Here is a 19,830-nt window from a genome sequence, read left to right as displayed (position 1 = left end):
GAAACTTTTACTGTTCTGTTTAGTCAAATCTTCCGGAAATGCAGATTTGCTCTGTGGAGGTGTATTTCCCAATGCGTAAATGGTGATCTGCGCTATTCTATAAAGTTGTGGCTCATGGTGCCACTAAGACTTCCACAGACAAAGGGGCAAAAGATGTAATGAAATCCATGGCAATTTCAAAGTGCCACAGAGCCGACTACAGGCAGATGAGTTTGAGCGGTGAATGGCTAGATTGGTTCGTCTGGAGCCTTAGAAACTTGATGTATTTCTTGTCTTAATGAAGTAGTCACTGATGAAGCGCAGAGCTGCTCCTATTCAGTGTCATTAAGAATCGTCTCAACCAGGTATCGGATCAAATCTGATGCTCTCAGGCTGATTTGGTAACTGCCCCTCTGGAGGTCATCTCTGCTCTCCTGTACATCCACCTGGCGCCATATTGGATCGTCACTCTCTACTGGGTCTTCTTTTGTCCTCGGAAACATCCTGCAATGTGTTGCAGATGCTTGTAGTGGATCGTATTAATTAATGTTCTGTTCTTGGCATGTGGTCCCATCAATAGCTGCCCTCATAATTTTAAGGGAGTGAAATTCAACATCAATGGGGCACAAAAAGGATGGTAGTAGATCGGTTGAACGTTATACAAATCGCCCGATTGACTTCAATGGAAAACAAAATGAAGTGGTGCGTGTAACGGGCAGCCAATGCACTATTGTCTGTTTTTTATTCCCATCGAAGTTGAATTTTACCCCCGAAGAGCCTGGTGGAATGTCGCATGTTGAACAGACCAGGTATGGATAACAGGCTCTTTTTTCGGAGGGACATTACTGAACCATTCTGAGATTGTCATCTATACAGAAATTAAAAATTAATTTAACTTAATACAATTTCAAAACTTGCCATGACCGCCTGGATGCTAGTCCGGCCCCATAGCCACCACGCTACAATACCCACAATAAGGAGTTTCACTTCTCCATTATTGTAACTATATGAATGGGAACCACATCTACTTTAGAAGCAGGATCGCAAAGGTAGTAATCTTCGGATTACTCACGGTGCCACAAGCTCGCATGTATAGAAAATGAATGATAAAACAGATGAATGCGCGGCTGCAGAGATGGTGCTGGAGGGAGGGCTTTAGATTCCTGGGGCATTGGGATCAGTTCTGGGGAACTTGGAACGTGTTGCACCTGAACGGAGTTGGGACCAATGTCGTCGTGGGGAAATTTGCTAATGGTGTGTTGGTGGAGGGTGGTTTGAACTAATTTGGCAGGAGGATGGGCACCAGGTTGTAGCAGTAGAAAGGAGAAACAAGGAGCACAAAGGATCGGTAGAAAAAGATAGCACTAGAAAAAGTAATAGTACAGTATTGAGTGGGATCAAACTAAGAGAGAGCACAAGAAATTCCAAGACTGGTTTGCAGTGCATGGGCGTAAATTCATGAAGCGTGATAAACAAGGTTAGTGAGCTGCAGGTTCAAATAGCCACATGGTAATAGATGTCATGGCGATAACGGAGACCTGGCTTTAAAAAGAGCAGGATTGGTTACAAAATATTCCTGGATACAAGGTGCTCAGGAAATATAGGGAAGGAAAGAAAGGAGGGGGTGTCAGTATTGATTAAGGAGAATATTGCAGTACTGGAGAGGGAGGATGCTCTGGAGCGGTCAAGGGCAGAATCTATTTTGTTAGAGTTAAGGAATAAAAGAGGTGCCATTATACTACTGGGTGTATTCTATAGGCCACCAACTAGTTGGAAGGATATAGAGGAGCAAATTGGCAGGAAAATTAAAGAGAGCTGCAAAAGGTATAGAGTAGTGATAACTGGCGACTTCAACTATCCTAACATAGACTGGGATAACAATAATAACATACGGGGCAAAGAGGGGGAAGAATTTTTGAAGTGTGTTGAGGATAACTTTCTTGGCCAGTACGTTTCGGCCCCAAAGGCGAAGGAGGCATTGCTGGACTTGGTTCTAGGGAATGAGGCAGTACAAGTGGAGCAAGTGTCAGTGGTAGAACATTTATGGAGCAGCGATGATATTATCATTAGGTTTAGAATAGCTATGGAAAAATGATATTGGCCACTCTAAAGAAAAATACTCAATTGGAGGAGGGCAAATTTCAATGGGATGAGAACAGTTCTGGCCCGGGTAAATCAGAATCAAAGATTGGCAGGCAAAACTGTAATTGAACGGTGGGCTGCATTTATATAGGAGATGGTTCGGGTACAGTTTAGGCACATTCCCATTAGTCAAATACGTAGGGCAACTAAAACCAGAGCTCCCTGGATGACAAAAGATATAGTGAGTAAGATGAAACGGAAAAAAGGGGCGTATGAGAGACGTCACGTTGAAAATACAATTGACAACCAGGCAGAATATAAAGAAGTTCAAAGGGGAAGTGAAAAAGGAAATAAGTTTGGCAGAGATAGAGAATGAGAATTGATTGGTGGCCAATATAAAAGGGAATCCAAAAGTCTTCTACAGGCATGTAACCAGTAAAGGAGCAGCAAGAGGAGGGGTACGGCCGAATAGGGACCATAATGAAGATCGACTCGTGGAGGCAGAGGGGATGGCTGAAGTATTAAATGAGTATGTAGCATCTTTCTTTACCAAGGAAGAAGATGATGCCAGAATTTCAGTGAAGGAAGATATAGTTGAGATACTGGATGGGCTGAAAATTGATAAAGAAGAGGTACTTGAAAGGCTAGCTGTACTTAAAGTAAATAATTCATCCGGTCCGGATGGGATGCACCCTAGGTTGCTGAGGGAAGTAAGGATGGAAATTGCGGAGGTACTGGCCATAATCTTCCAAACACCCTTAGATACGGGTTGGTGCCAGAGGACTGTAGAATTGCAAGTGTTACACGATTGTTCAAAAAAAGAGTGTAAGGATAAACCCAGCAACTACAGGCCAATCAGTTTAACCTCAGTGGTAGGGAAACTTTTAGGAAGAATATTCCGGGAATGAATTAACAGTCACTTGATCGAGTGTAGATTGATTAGGGGAAGCCAGCACGGATTTGTTAAAGGCAAATCGTTTTTAACTGTCCTGATAGAGTTTTTCGATGAGGTAACCGAAAGGTTAGACGAGGGCAATGCAGTTGATGTGGTGCATATGGACTTTCAAAAGGCATTTGATAAAGTGCCGTGTGGTAGGCTTATATTCAAGATTACGGCCTATGGAATAAAGGGTGAAGTAGCAACATGGATACAGAATTGGTTAAGTGACAGGAAACAGAGAGCAGTGGTGATCGGTTGTTTTTCGGTTGGAGGGAGGTATACAGTGGTGTTGCCCAGGGGTCGGTGCTGGGTGCTGGGTTTTTCTTGATATATATTTATGACTTGGACTTGGGTGTACCGGGCACAATTTCAAAATTGGCAGATGACACTAAATTTGGAAGGGTAGCAAACAGTGAGGAGGATTGTGATAGATTTCAAGAGGATATAGACAGGCTGGTGCCATGGGAAGGCACGTGGTAGATGAAATTTAACTCAAAAAATGCGAAATGATACATTTCGGTAGGAAGAACGAGAAGATGCAATATAAACTAAACGGCACAACTCCAAAATAGGTACAAGAAAAAGAGATCTGGGGATGTACGTGAACAAGTCGTTGAAGGTAGCAGGACAGGTTGAGAAATCGATTAAAAAAGCCGACGGGATACTGGGCTTTATCAATAGAGGCATAGAATACAGAAGTATGGAAGTCATGATGAACCTTTATAAAACACTGGTTAGGCCGCAACTGGAATATTGCGTGCAGTTCTGGGCAACGCACTTGAGGAAAGTTGTAAAGGCCTTAGAGAGCGCGCAGAAGAGATTTACTGGAATGATTCCAGGGATGAAGGTCTTTAGTTACGTGGATAGATTGGAGAAGCTGGGTTTTTTCTCGTTGGAACAGAGATGGTTGCGAGGAGATTTGATAGAGGTATTCAAAATGATGAAGGTTTTAAACAGAGCAGATAGAGAGAAACTGTTTCCATTAGCGGAATTGTCAACAACCAGAGGATATAGATTTAAGGTGTTTGGCAAAAGAACCAAAGGTGACATGAGGAAAGACGTTTTTACACAGCGAATGGTTAGGATCTGGAATGCACTGCCAGAGGGGATGGTGGAGGCAGATTCAATCATGGCCTTCAAAAGGGAGCTGAATATGTCCTTGAAATTAAAAAAAATGTCGTTCTACGGGAATAGTGTTGTGGAGCGGGACTAGCTAGATTTGTCTTGCAATAAACCGGCGCGGACTCGATGGACCAATTGGCCTCCTTCTGTACTGTAAACTTTCTATGATTCTACTGCCTCCGCTTAAGAGCGATGCTCTCTAATCATAAAACTCTTCAACACTGGGCTGTAAGTTTGGGTCCTTAGACTCCTTAGCTCATGGCTGTCCATACTCCACCCCCCATGCACGAACGACACTCTCCCTCTCTTTCAAGCCCCGGTCCTCATTCTCACTATTGCTCACCATTTAATCCAGTGAAAACTCTACTGCCCTGCATTAACCAGACTCTTCTTGTTCCAGACATCTCCTACAGCCTCAGCTGAATGACTGCGTGTTATTTGCAGATCTTACTGTTCGTATCGACTGTGGGTTTTCAATCTTCTCGTTTATCTGTCAGATACAGTTGTCCATCGGTGGTTGTTTACCGCCTTTTCTTTGCAGAAAGAGAAGACGTTGTTAAAGGAATGTGGATGCCTTGGAGACATGTTTTGTCCAAATGGATACATGGATCCCATGAAGATGAGACATGCAGCTTCATCACCCCTTTCAAGGAAGTGTCTTTAAAGACTAGTTGAACCCCTCTAACAGACATATGTGAGTTGTGAGTTTTTGCTGGAATCTAGTTCAGAATAGAGCTAAGTTTCACGTTAACTGCCCAGGCAGTTATCCGGTGAAGCAGATCACCCGCCAATTGTGGGCCCCGCCCGTATTTAATTTCCATTGACTTCAACGCCAGTTTTACGCTCGGGAGGCAAGTTGCAAATCTACCCCAATATTTCCAAATACTCATAATTTAGTTTATTTTGTAATGATAATGGTTACGTGTATACACACTCACTATTGCACCTACTATTGGTTTAAAGAGATGGAGGGAGCAGGAGGTCGGTTTTGAACAGACGATGAATATGGTGGTTAGAGGGGTAGATGGGACCCCCTAACCCAGTGATAAGGATCAGAGCTGGGGTGGGGAAAAACGTGGTATGTAACCTATTTGAGAAAGAAGATGAAATTGATGGGACAGTGGTCTCCGTCTTTGACATAAAAACATCCCATCATCCTTCGCAGTTAAAAAGAAAGAACTTGCCTTTATTCCGCAGCTTCCAGGACTTTAGAATTGCTCAAAATAATCACAACTAATGAATGACTTTGCAGTCAATGTGGTCATGTCGGAAAATTTTCACTGAAGATCAGAATGGAGGACCAGGTGCGGGGCGGTGTCAAATGAGGTGGCTTGTAATTGAGAGTGGGGAGAGATATTCAACGTATGCCAAAAGGGGCGTGAAGTGATGCTGCACCCGCACAATGACGTGTGCGAGAGGCAGGAACCAAATTCGCTTGGTGACTCTGTTGACCACGGTGGACAAGCTGTCTGTGCTACTATGCTGGTTGTTGTCAGCTCGCCCATTAGGAGAATGGAAAATCGTACGACAGTGGCGTCATTTCAAGGCGTGTACCGCTTAAATGGGTGGCGCTGCAGTTTGCCAGTACTGAATGTTACTGTGCTTGAAAGGGGCGAATACAATCAGAATGAGCACTGCAATGGCCCCAATGATCTCGGACGGTGCTGGAGCTCCTTATGGAGGTGGTCAGCAGGAGGACGACTTGAGAAGGGTGTCAAAGCAACTAGCCCGCCAACAGTGCATGGAAGTGGCTGAGCAGTTGAATGAATGGTGCATATAGCCCAGGGCCTGGCAGCAATGTGGGAAACAATTCAATGATTTGACCAGAGGTGATAAGGTAAGACTCCTACTCACTTCCCACTTACTCTGCGTAGTCCTGAAACACTTGGAGCCCAGCACTCACAGCAGCGCATTTCACTGAACCACCTTCTGCTGCTTCGAACATTCTCTACACCTGCTACTCTGCTTACAATTATTCCCCTCAATCCCATACTTGCAGCATCTTCCACGCATCATACGCATGATTCAACCTCGAGCCACACATATTTACAACCTTTCAGGAGGTCACATATTAAGGCAATCATTTTTTTCTAGCAGGACAAGTTGGCATAAATATCTGAGAGGAGGAGGGCTACCATCATTGCAAGTGGTGTCAACAATTAAACAGATCGCCATGTAGTCGGCAGAGCGTTGGTCAGAACGATCGCAATTGGTAAGGCTGGAGCATACGTTCTATCTTTGTTTGACCATCTTACCTTCCTTTTCGCTGCTCGCTGAACACTCTCCCCCATTCAAACTGTTGCTGCTTTGAGCTCCTGCTCATTGGTTTCTGCTAACCCATGTAAATAGCTGCAAACCCTTGTTACTAACTGTGAAACCTTGTCACTCACCTTACTTTCCAGGTCCAGTTGATGTCACGGCCCTATCGCAACAGAGGAAGAGAAGAACAGCCCACTTCAAGATCCAAAATCACTCGACCTGAATTCAATACTGGCGTTGTTTAGAGGATCAGTGATTCACAGAGCACTTGTGCAGATGAGAAAAAGCTAGAACGGCCCTTTACCCAGCTCTCCGTAGGCTGAGCTCATATCCTTGCCATGCTGCAGAGGGCACAGATGAATATCTCGTGGGCCCAGTCTATAGAAGAAAACTGTTGGGTTTGAACCACCGACTGATAGATGCATTGGAATGGCTGCCACCTGAAGTGCTGGAAAAGAGAAATAAATTTACCTCCTATTTCTCACGAATTTCACGGAATCTGGCAAAATTGAGATGAGGAATCACAGACTGCTTGATGTCCATTGCAGGAAAGCCGCCAGAAATGCCATTAGCACCAATTGGAGGGTAGTACCACTGAGTGCCAACACTCTAACGATAAGAACTGAAGACCACTGACACAATGAGACCAGTGACCTGTCCAGGGCAGGCAAGTTAAATCACCAGATATTCTCCCCTTTGTCCCTGGGCACTCTGGGAGCTAGCAAATTTTTCACAATCTAAAAATTTCAACGGTGAATTGCTTAGGGGTTCTCAGACTTCACCGTAACTTCAGTGGCAGAAATACAGAAACTCAGATGAACAGTCGAAACAATGTTTATGCCGTTTTGCAAGATTCCATGGCTCTTCTGCTGAAGTTAGTGGATGACAAATTCACAGACAATCTCAGAAATTCAACCCAACAGCTACTAATCCTTCGCAATGCACTTTGGTTAAGCGGGTATGAGCTTAGGATCTGGTATGATGGCTACCCACCTCCCATAACAGCAATTACTTGCTTGCACTATCCTAAAACCTATCCCCACCCCTTAACAGACCGAATCGCTGACTTTAACTCCCCCATGAACACTTCCGAAGTACCAGCTTTCCCCTAATTGGTGCAATTGTGCTACCCCAGAAAATAGTGTTCAATTCCCGCAAGACCCAAGCCACTGGAGAGCGCATTTCACCAATGCAAAAGGCTACCTATTCAATATGGAGCCACTCTGTTTTTCCTATGGGTGATGACGAGCTCACTTGGATATTGCGAACGACTTCAGCAGTCAAGGACATTCAGCCTCCGATCTTCGGGTAAGCGTTCTCCAAGGCGGCCTTCAAGACATAAGACAACGCAAAATCGTCGAGCAGAAATTGATAGCCAAGTTCCGCACCCATGAGGACAGCCTCAACCGGGATCTTGGGTTCATGTCACGTTACGTGTAACCCCACCTGACGTAGAGTCATCCAGACTCAAGTCGTGGTTGACTTGTTCTCCATACACAGGTGCGGCAGGACCTGCTGCAATTTCCAGCAAAAAAAAGTTATCTGCTTTTAATACATACCCCAGCATCTGCTACATTTGACCCTTGGTGACCCCACCTCAGTATTCTTGGATGTAATGTTTCCCTGACTAACCTGTTTGAACAACATTCACTCCTTTGATTGCTGTGATTATCTCTCTGCCGAGGTGTTATAAAGGGCAGTTAGAAAGATTATCTGTAATCATCAGGCATTGTTCTCTGACTATATATGCAGTGCCTTTATGCAACTCTTCACTTCACCTGACGAAGGAGCAAAGCTCCGAAAGCTTGTGATTTCAAACAAAGCTGTTGGACTATAACCTGGTGTTGTGCGACTCCTTACATTTGTTCACCCCAGACCATCATCGGCATCTCCACATCATAGATATACACTGGCCGTGATTCGGTGGAGAGATTAGTTCATGTGAGAAATAATAATGAGTAAAATAGATTAACAATACAAAAGTCAGTATTAATATTTTTGTATTACGACAATGTAGTATGTGTGATAGAGGCTAGCACGTGGTTTGGATGAACTCATTATGATTCCGCAGGACAAAGCTAAGCAAGCCGGACGTTTAATGCAATTTTAGAAGCATAAATGGGTATTTTAAAGAATTATGGCTAGTTTGGAGACAACGTGTCTGGTTTAAGTTTTTAATATCATAAGACCATAACAGCATAAGAAATAGGAACAGGGGTAGGCCAAACGGCCCCTCGAGCATGCCGCGCCATTCAATAAGATCACGGCTGATCTTCGACCTCAACTCCACTTTCTCGACTGATCCCCAAATACCGTGATTCCATTAGAGTCCAACAATCTATCAATCTCAGCTTTGAATGTGATGAACGACTAAACAGGCACACCCCTCTGGGGTAGAGAATTCCAAAGATTCACAACCTTCTGAGTGAAGAAATTGCTCCTCATCTCAGTCTTCAATGTCCGACCCCTTATCCTGATACTATGCTCTCCAGTTCTAGACTCTCCAGCAAGGGGAAACAGCCTCTCAGCATCTAACCTGTCAAGCCCGCTAAGAGTTTTATACGTTTCAATGAGATCCCCTCTCATTGTTCTAAGCTCCAGAGAATAAAGGCCCATCTCACTCAACCTCGCTTTTCCTGGGATAAATTGTGAATCTAATCTTTCATTCTATCTGAAATATCTTTCACGCTCCAGTGATTATGAAATTCATGGAGTGCAATATTGCAACATTTTCGTGCAGTCGCATTTGGCACACACGAATCACAGTAGTCTTAGAGTTAATAGGAATTGTCCATCAGAAGTGTAAATATCAGTGAGTTTTAAAACAAATAGTGTCTCAAGACTATCACTATCTCATGGGTTTTAAACTGTTCATTAAATAAAGGATAAGAGAAGGAGCAGGTCATGGAGTACCGGGCCTGATACGATACAAAATCGAGCATTGGCAACCACGGCAGAAACTTAAGCAGTGATTATTTGACCGTCGAGTCCGAGATTGGCGATCTCCGCATTGACTCTACCCATAGAAATGCGGGATAACATTTGGAAGGAAACAGGAGGCAGAAGTAATTGAGAAATCAGGAGATAAATATCTTGCAAGACACGGCGGAGATCGCCTGAAAGTCGGAGACTTTTTCAATAAAATCGACCCTGTGAGCAAGTTAGTTCAGGTGCTCGAAATGGGTTTCCTGAGTAACCCGAAGTAATTGACGAAAACAGCAGTAGCACAGGGATTATCTGTTGTTGCAAAAGCAGTAACAGATAGTAATAAACACTTCAAGAAGGGAAGTGGAACATTATGAGAAAAGCTGAATAAAGCACAAGATAAAAATGAATATTTGCTTAGATTATTCCACTTAGTAGAACAAACGGAAAGTTCGAATGAAAGAAAGCCGAAGAAATGAGGAACGAGAACAGTGTTCGAAACGTTGTGATCAATTAAAAGAGATTGTATCGGAGGAGAATGAGGAGTTGAATCTTACACCAGAGACAAAGGCTGTGATGCAGTTACTTGAAGAACCTCGGTTAGTTATACCAAAAGTAGCAACAGAATTAGGCAAAAGAGAGAGAAATTAAAAGCCCACACTGGTCTTATCCAGGAACAGAAAGGTTAATATAAGCCTGAGAAGCCCCATTTCTTACATTGCAACGAAACTGGATTAGGTAATAAACATCAGAGATTGAAAGTTGAAATGAGTGAAAAAAAGATAAATAATCTGAGAGAAAAAAGAGGAGGGAAATATCTCTTTTCTACCGTTACAGGCTGCAGCATTTCTCTTGTTTTGCCCCTTTAAATGTGTGTGTAGCCCAGGTTTGTGGGGCTTCCTTGCTCTTGCTGAATTTGCCCCTTTTCCGTCTGAGGTGTTAATCCTTGGTAGGCCTCAATTTAGTTCACGTTAAGATTGTTACACAGATTATCCAATCTCTGATGTTGCCGGCAGGAGTTAACATTTTCTCATTCATATTCAGTGAATTTATAGGTTATCTACAAGGTGTGCCGAAGAAAGAAGATGATTTGTAACATTTGTGTGTTTTCAACCATGTGCTGCCTTACATTTTAATTATGTTTTTAATTCAATATGTGCGTTATATTTTTGAGTTATTGATTTCCTTCGTTTTGGGTCTGAATTGGAGTAATTGGTGCTAATTGACCAGAGGTTACAGAACGAGTGTCTGATCAAATTATGAAATTATCAATGCTGGTTTTCCTGGGATGGGCGATTCAGACAGCGAAGTGATCCTGCTTAGTATTATATATTTGGTGTGCATAAAAAAAAGACAACGACACACTATACATTTTAAATGAGATTAACAAATAAAATTAGCTCTTCCCCTGCAGGATTTTGCTGCACAGGTTTATGATGAAGGGTAATGATGGTGATAATGTAATCAATCAACCAATGATTCCGTTTGTTTCAACAAACTTGTATTTCCCAAAGATGGAAATTCTTCGATTTTGGAACCCCTCTACTTGTCTAGTTATACATTGTTCCTGTGGTGCTGTCGTTAAATGTAACAATGTTAGAAATTGAAAAAAAAACATTTGTGCCTTTAATAGTAGCTGTAGATGGTTCCGCCCTCCTTTTACAGACAGTTTTAAAGGTACTGGCGGTGACACACCTTTACTTCTATTATTCAGTCATTAAGAATCCAAGATCAAATCCTCAGCTCTACTTACAAAATTGTCACTTACTAAATACTTAAGTTGAATTGTAGAGTATAAAGCAAGATAGTTAGTTGAAATTCTTCAACTGAAGTAAGAATGATTCAGTTAGTGAAGAGATGCGAGCAGTAATGAAACTGTTCGGGCGTTAGGACCCGGGAACTGTTGTTCTGAAATATCCCTGGAAGTTTGATTCAAAATCATATGTTTTGATGGGTGGAATTGTTAAGGAGCCCGTTGGAATTTCCAGAGTCTCTATGCTACGACTAAAGATTTCTGGTCGAGAACACTCAAACCCACACATGGGTTTGTGCACCCTACAGAATGGTCCTTAGCGACTGGGCATTCCTGAATCTAAATAACATAATAAGCACCTCGTTCATATAATACAGCCTAAATGAGTAGAGGTAGTTCTCGGGGATGCAAAATAAAGAACAAAGACATTAAACTCATGTTTTCCACATAATGGCAGAAGAATGTAGAGAATGGGAAAGACTTCAGTGTTTGATTTTGTTTAATTATTTTGCTCCTAGAGAATGCAAGTTACTCTCCTCTGAAAAATAAGTCACCTAGTGAGATATTAGCCTCCAAGAACCCGGGAATTCCTGTCAATTGTTTCCGGCATTTTGACATTTCGGTACGAAAGGTACCATAAGAGGCTGTTGTCTCTTAGGATCCACGGCACGAATTATTTAAAATATTAAATTCGTACCACTTGCATGTTTAAAACTCATTGTTAAACCACCTGTAAGCTCTGCGAATCATTATGAAACGCAAGACACATCTGGCATAATCGGAAGTGTTCTCCAGGGTGTAAGAACTTGAAAAGCGATGCGAAATAGATCCGATATGGAACGAACCTGGGAAAGCCAGGAGAAATTCAATAGAGGAAACAAAAATAAATGTATACATCTAAAATAGATGCGATCAAAGAGCTGGTGATCCAGGGGATACTGAATATCGACAACATGCTTTATATTGATGATAATTTTAAAGAAGTACACAGAAGAACTCAGCAATTTAAGTAAAAGTATCAATTATGTATTCGACCACACTGTGAGAGAAATCCTCATCTGTCTTTCAAAATTAATAAGTTATTTGCTCGTAAGGTTCATCCTGGGTTCACGACTGAGAGGAGATGATAATATTATGGGAACATGTAACTTAATTGGACACGAGAAGTTATTGAGTGTATAAAGTAGAAGCAGGTCAATTGCAGCACCAACTGTCGGTCATGGAAAAGACGCGTTACTGTAGGACCTACGAGAACGGTATCAGTCTTCAATCAATGCACAATCTGGTGAAAGTCAGGAATGTGTAGTTAGGAATAGTCAGTTGATAGCTTTCTCTTGGAAATAGTCGTGTCGTTGCCTCTATCAGTTTGAATAATGAACACAACAACAGCAACTTGCATTTATATAGCGCCTTTAACGTAGCATGACTTCTCAATGTGCTTAACAGAAGCGTTATCAAACAAAATGTGACACCAAGCCAAATAAGAAGGTATAAGGATAGGTGAACAAAAGCTTAGTCAAAGGAGTAGGTGAAAAGGAGTGCCTTAAAGGAGGAGAGAGGGTTTGGGCGAGGGGGAAATTCGCGAGTTTAGGACCGAGCAACTGCGAGGCATATCCGGCAGTGGGGGAACGATTGAAATCGGGCATGCGCAAGAGGCAAGAATTGGAGGAGCACAGAGATCTAGGAAGGTTGTAGGCCTGAGAGAGGTTACAGAGATAGGGAGGGGCGAGTCCATGGAGCGATTTGAAAACAAGGAAGATAATTTTTAAATCGAGGCATTGCTGGACCAGGAGCCAATGTAGGTCAATGAGCATAGGGGGTGATATGTGAACGGGAATAGGATACATGCATCAGAGCTTTGGATAAGCTCAAGATTATGGAGGGTGGAAGATGGGAGGCCGGTCAAGGGAACATTAGAATAGTCAAGTCTAGAGATAACAAAGACATGGATGAAGGTTTCAGCAGTAGATGAGCTGAGGCAAGAGCGGAGACAGGCGATGTTACCAGGGTGGAAGTCCATGGTTTTGGTGAAGAATCGGATATGTGCTTGGAAGCTCATTTCAGAGTCAAAAAGGACGCCAAGGATGCAAACGGTCTTGATAAGCTTCAAATCCTGGCCAGGGGGCTGGATGGAGTTGTTACAAGGGAACGGAGTTTGTGACGGGGACTGAACACAATGGCTTTGGCCTTCCCAATAGTTAATTCAAGATTTTTTTTGCTCATCCATTGCTGGATGTCAGAATAGCAGGTTGACAAATCAGTGGCTCTGGAGGGGTCGAGAGAAGTGCTGGTGAGATAGAAATGTGTGCCGCCAGCGTACCTGTGGAACCTGACATTGTATTTTCTGATGATATTGCCGAGGGGCAGAATGTAGATGAGAAATAGCAGGGTACGAAGGATAGCTCCACTGGGGGACTCTGGAGGTAACTGTGTGGGGGAAGGAAGATAAGTCACTGCAAGAGATTCTCAGGCTATGACTGGGTAGATAAGAATGGAACCAGGCAAGTGCAACCCCACCCACTGGACGACGGAGGAGAGCCATTGGAGGAGGATGCTGTGTCAACCTTGTTAAAGGCTGCAGAGTGGTCGAGAATGATGAGGTGGGATAGTTTACCATCGTCACAGTCACATAGGATGTCATTCGTGACTGAGAAGGGCCGTTTCAGTACTGTGGCAGTTGTGGAAATCAAATTGGAGGGATTCAAACATGGAATTGTGGAAAAAATGGGCCTGTATTTTGGAAGCAACAACATATTCAAGGATTTTGGAGGGGAAAGGAAGGTTTGAGATGGCGTGGTAGTTTCCAAGGACAGAACGGCCAAGGGTTTGTATTATATGGCATGACCACTACTTGAAATCTCCAAATACCTGATCTTTTGATAGACTGTACGGGCAGGAATACCTCGTGCCTGATGTCTTGTTCACAAGATCTAGGCCTACCACTGAATGTGCAGGATTGAAGTATTGTGCATGAAGCGAACAGTATGCAGAATGTACGATAAAGATGTACTGAAGAACGGGTCCCAGACATGCTCAGTCACGTTGAGAACATCGCTACATGAAATGATTATTGTGACTCAGAAGAATATGAACATATACGTATCATTACTAATTTTAACCATTTATTCAAGGTTCTGACACATGCTCCATAGAAAAGCAAACCTTCTTTACATAAAGTAATAATACAACCAATAATCGAAAAGTATTCAATCGGCATATAAATAGTAAATGGGTCATAAGAGAAGGGCTGGAGCAGGTTAGGGACCAAAAAGAAGATGCATGCATAAAGGCAGAGGGCATGGCTGAGGTTCTCAATGAGCACTTGTCATCCCTCTACACCAAGGAAGAAGATGCTGCAAAAGCCACAGTAAAGGAGGAGGTAGTTGAGAGACTGGATGGGGTAAAAAATGATAAAGAGTACGTACTAGATAGGCTGGCTGTGCTTAATGTAAATAAGTCATCCGGTCTGGATGGGATGCATCCTGAGTTCATGAGGGAAGTAAGGGTGGAAATTGCAGAGATGCTGGCCATATTCTTCCAATCCTCCTTAGATACAGCGGTGGCGCCAGAAGACTGAAGTATTACCAATGTAACATCCTTGTTCAAAAAAGGGTTTAAGGATAAACATGTTAATGCCAGGCAAGTCAGTTTATCATCGGTGGTGGGGAAGCTTTTCGAAACGATAACCTGGGACAAAGTTAATAGTCACTTGGAAATGAGTGGAATAATAAAGGAAATCTAGCACGGATTTGTTAAAGACAAAACATGTTTGACTAACTTCATTGAGCTTTTTGATGAGGTACCAGAGAGGATTGACGAGGACAGTGCAGTTGATGCTGTGTATATGGGCTTTCAGAAGGCGTTTGATAAAGTGTCACATAATATGCTTGTCAGCAAAATTGACGCTGATGGAATAAAAGGGGAAGTGACAGCATGGATACGAAATTGGCTAAGTGATATGAAACAGCGCAGAGATGAACGGTTGTTTTTCGGACTGGAGGAAGATAATTGTAAACAATTTTACAACACCAAGTTATAGTCCAGCAATTTTATTTTAAATTCACGAGCTTTCGGAGGCTGAGGAAGGAGGAAGCCTCCGAAAGCTTGTGGATTTAAAATAAAATTGCTGGACTATAACTTGGTGTTGTAAAATTGTTTACAATTGTCAACCCCAGTCCATCACCGGCATCTCCACATCATGGAGGAAGATATACAATGGTGTTCCCCAGGGGTCAGTATCAGGACCACTGTTTTTTATATATATATAAATGACTTTGACTTGGGTGTACAGGGCACAATTTCAAAACTTGCTGATGACACAAAACGCGGAAGTGTAGTAAACAGTGAGGAGGATAATAATTGACTTCAAGGGGACATAGACAGGTTGGTGGAATGGGCGGACACCACATGGCAGAATAAATTGAATGCAGGGAAGTTCGAAAGGATAAATATTGGCAGGAAGGTTTAGGAGACGCAATATAAACTAAATGGTATAATTCTAAATATGGTGCAGGAACAGAGAGACCTGGGGCATTTGTGCACAAATCTTTGGAGGTTGCAGGACAGGTTGAGAAAGTGATTTTAAAAAGCACACGGGTGCCTGGGCTTTATAAATAGAGGCATCGAGTACAAAAGCAAGGAAGTGATGTTGACCCTTATAAAACACTGGTTTGGCCACAGCTGAAGTATTTTGTCCAATTCTGGGCACCGCAATTTAGGAAGGATGCGACGGCCTTAGAGAGGTTGCAGAAAAGATTTAGTAGAATGGTTCCAGGGATGAGGGACTTCAGTTACGTTGCTTGACTGGAGAAGCTGAGGTTGTTCTCATTAGAGCAGAGAAGGTTGAAAGGAAATTTGTTAGAAGTGTTCAAAATCATCAGTTAGAAAATATAAGACAAAATCAGGATTTAAATAAAGTAAATAAAGAGAAACTATTCCCATTGGTGTAAGAGTCGAGAACTAGTGGCAAATTAACTAAAGACGATGTGAGGAAAAACTTTTTTATGCAGCGAGTAGTTATGATCTGGAATGCACTGTCTGAAAGTGTGGAAGAAGAAAATTCAATGGTAGCTTTCAAAGGAATTGAATAAATACTTTAAAGGAAAAAATTGCAGGGCTTCGGGGAAAGAGCAGGCGAATGGGAATAACTGGATTGCTCTTACAATTAGCTGGCACGGGCTTGATGGGCCGAATGGCCTCCTTGTGGACTGTAACGATTCTATGATTCTAACCAGCATAGGGTCAAAGCACTGTTTTTCATCAGGCTAATTGAAGTTCAAAGTAAAAAAGGATATAGAATTGGAAATCCCAAATTCAGGGGGATCTCCAAAACCTATATTAAAATTATCCGCACTATTGATAATAGTGAAAGATTAGTGGAGGATCTTTGAAATACAGTCTTTCGATTGTGTCTGATATATGAATGATGAGAAGTAATGTATAATGCTGGAAAACATCCATGGATACGGATTATGTCTGAGTTGCTCGTGGTGGCCAAGGTATTATGTGAGTAATATTAATTATAGTGATGAGTGTTAAGACGGAACATCAAGCAAGTGAAATTAAGATAGATTATGACGGAAACAGTCAGAGAGATAGTTGAGTGTGCAATCCTGGAAAATGTTATTTCCCTCAGTTCCAAGGAGGGGAATGTAGGATAGTATATAGTCTAATAGGTTAACAGCTTGGAATGGATTAATTATATCATGGGGTAGTTAGTGTTTGAATGCACAACTCCAAGCAAGATTCAGACACTGAGAATGGACTGATTAGCACTTCGCTTTTTCTTAGTAGTTGAGCAACACGCATTTGAAAGTCTGGCCCCTCAGGTGACACTCATATTTATAGTTAGTATAGTTACTATAGGAATGCATTTATTATTATTATTCATTAGCTCTCAGGACTGATGTTTCCCTTTCTATGTCTAGACGAGACTTTTCCAGTTCTTATCTCACTCAAGGTTCGAGTTTCTACCTTCTTTCGCTGGATTAACACTTACTCTCCTGCCCATAAACCCGACTCACTTCCTCATATTTCAACTCTTCTCCATCCCTCTAACTTTCACTACACTTCGCTCGCCCTCCTTCTAACAGGCAAGAGTTAACTGTTTCTACTCCAAACTACAGTTGCAGACTAACTGACCCCTTTCCATCTTGTACCTACTGGAAGTGCAATATTTTTTTATCTCCTAGCAACTCCCCCCACTATGACCAAATCCCTATTTTAATCTACAGATAGCACAGAGGGCTACATTAAAAGGGAAGTGTAGAAACCACAGGCATACTATGGGCGTGATTCGCATAAAGCTTAGAATATCTGATGAGAAAAAATGAGAAAAGATTAACAATACAGAAGTCAATATTAATACCTGTATATTGTGAGAATGTATTCTGTGTGATAGAGGTTAACACGTGGTTTAGATTAGGACGTTGGGATTCTGCAGTAAAAATAGAAACAAATATGATGAGTTGTCAGTTTAATGCAAGAGATCGTGTAAAGAATTATGGCCTTGTTTGGAGACAACGGGGATAATTTTGACTTTAGCCGATAGTGCAAAATGTGTGATATCGGCTGGCCCATGAATTAAACACCTCTCCCACCGGTTAAACACCTCTCTCCTCCGTTAAATACCTCTGGCGCCCCGTAAACACCTCTCCCACCCGTGTTATACTTCTCCCACCCGTTAAACACCTCTACAAACCCTTAAGTACATATACCACCGGTTAAAACACGCTTCCACAAGCTAAAGAACTCTCCCACACGTTACAACCCCCTTTCACCTTTTAAACACATCTCTCGCCCATTACATACCTCATCGACCGCTTAAAAACCTCTCCGACCTGTTAAACACCTTCCCCCAATCTTACGCGCCTCTCCTTCCCGTTAAATATCTTTCCCAACCCTTACATTCCTCCCGGTCTAGCTAAACACCTCCCCCACCCGTTAAACATCTCACCCACACAATAACACCTCTTCCACCCGTTAAAAGACTCTCTCATCCGTTAGGCAACTCATCTACCAGTTGCAAACCTCTCTCACCCGTTAAACACCTCTCCCACACGTTACATACCTTTCCCATCCATTACAGCGCCCTCCTACCCGTTAGATGCCTCTTCCAACCATTAAACACCAGTTAAAAATCTCTCCCTCCCGCCCCCCTCAATAACTTCCCCACCATTTAAATACGTTCCGCACTTGTTAAACACCTATCCCACCTATTACGGACCTCATCTGGTCGTTAAACACCTCTCCCATTCGTTAAACACCTCTTCCACCTGTTACACACCTCTCATACCCGTTAAACACCTTCCTCACGCGTTAAACATATCTCCCACCCAATAAAAACTTCTTCCACCCGTTAAAACAGTAGCTCATCAGTTAGGCACCTCTCCCACCCGTTACAAACCTCTTTTACACGTTAAACACCTCTCTCAGCCGCTAAACAACTTTCGCACACCTTACATCCTCTCCCATCAGTTATACACTTCACTCACGCGTTAACCCCATCTCCCTGCCTTAAGCACCTCTCCCACCAGTAACACACTTCTCGTACCCATTAAACACTTCCCCTAATCGTTAAACAACTCTCTAACAGGTTAAACACTTGTCCCACCCATGACACACCTCACTCACAAGTTAAGCACCTCCCCCAGCTATTAAACACGTCTCCAACCTGTTAAAGACTTCTCGTCCGCTTCATTGAATTTGCCACCCCTTAAATTTCTTCCGCATACGCTAAACACCTCTCCCACCCGTTACACACCTCTTCCACCCGTTAGACATATCTCGTACCTGATACACACCTCTTTCACCCGTTCAAAGCCTTTATCATGCATCAAACATCGCTTCCATGCGTTACACACTTCTACCACCCGTTACACAACTCTCCGACCCGTTAAACGCTTCTTCCACCCGTTAAAAGTCTCCCTCTTCCGTTAAGCATATCTCCAACCGGCTAAACACCTCTCCCACCGATTAAACTCCTCCCCCGCCCGTCAAACACCATTCCTCCCTCATTAATAACTTTCCCACCCCTTAAACACCCCACCCCCGAACTCGTTGACCACCTCTCCCACCTGTTACACACTTCTCCCACCCGTTAAACATACCTCCAATTGGTTAATGTCCCCCCCCCCACCCACCACCACCACTTAAACACCACTTGGACCGTTTAAACACCTCTCCCCCCGTTACAGACCTTTTCCACCGCATAAACACCTCTTCCATTCGACAGACAATTCTTCCACCAGTTAGGCAACTCTCCCACCAGTGAAACACCTCTCCCACCAGTTGGGCACCTCTCCCACCCGTTAATCACCTCTCATCTCCGTGAAAAAACATTTCTGACCCCTTAAGCAATTCTCATACCCCATAAACACCTCTCCCACCCGTTGCTCATTTCCAATGCATTGACATTTCTCCCAACCGTTTAAAACCTCTCCCACCCGATAAACACCGCTTCCCTTTAAAAGTCTCTCCGAGCTGTTAAATACCTCTCCCGTAAATTACACCACTCTCCTGCCTGGAAAACACATCTCCAACACTCTAAACACCTCTCCCACCCGTAAAACACAACTCCTCCCCCTTAATTAAATTTCCCACCACTTAAACACCTCCGCCGCACTCGGTAAACACATTTGCCAGCCGATACACACCTCTCCTATTCTTTTAGCACCTCTTCCGCCAGCTAAACCCCTCTCCCACTCATTAAAACACCTCTCCCAACCGTTAAACACCACTCCCATCCGCTAAATACCTCTCATCCCCGTTA

Source organism: Heptranchias perlo, chromosome 16, assembly GCF_035084215.1.
Source record: "Heptranchias perlo isolate sHepPer1 chromosome 16, sHepPer1.hap1, whole genome shotgun sequence".
In the NCBI taxonomy this organism is placed as follows: Eukaryota; Metazoa; Chordata; class Chondrichthyes; order Hexanchiformes; family Hexanchidae; genus Heptranchias; species Heptranchias perlo.
The sequence above is the reverse complement of the archived record's forward strand: the minus strand, read 5'-3'. Positions refer to the sequence as shown.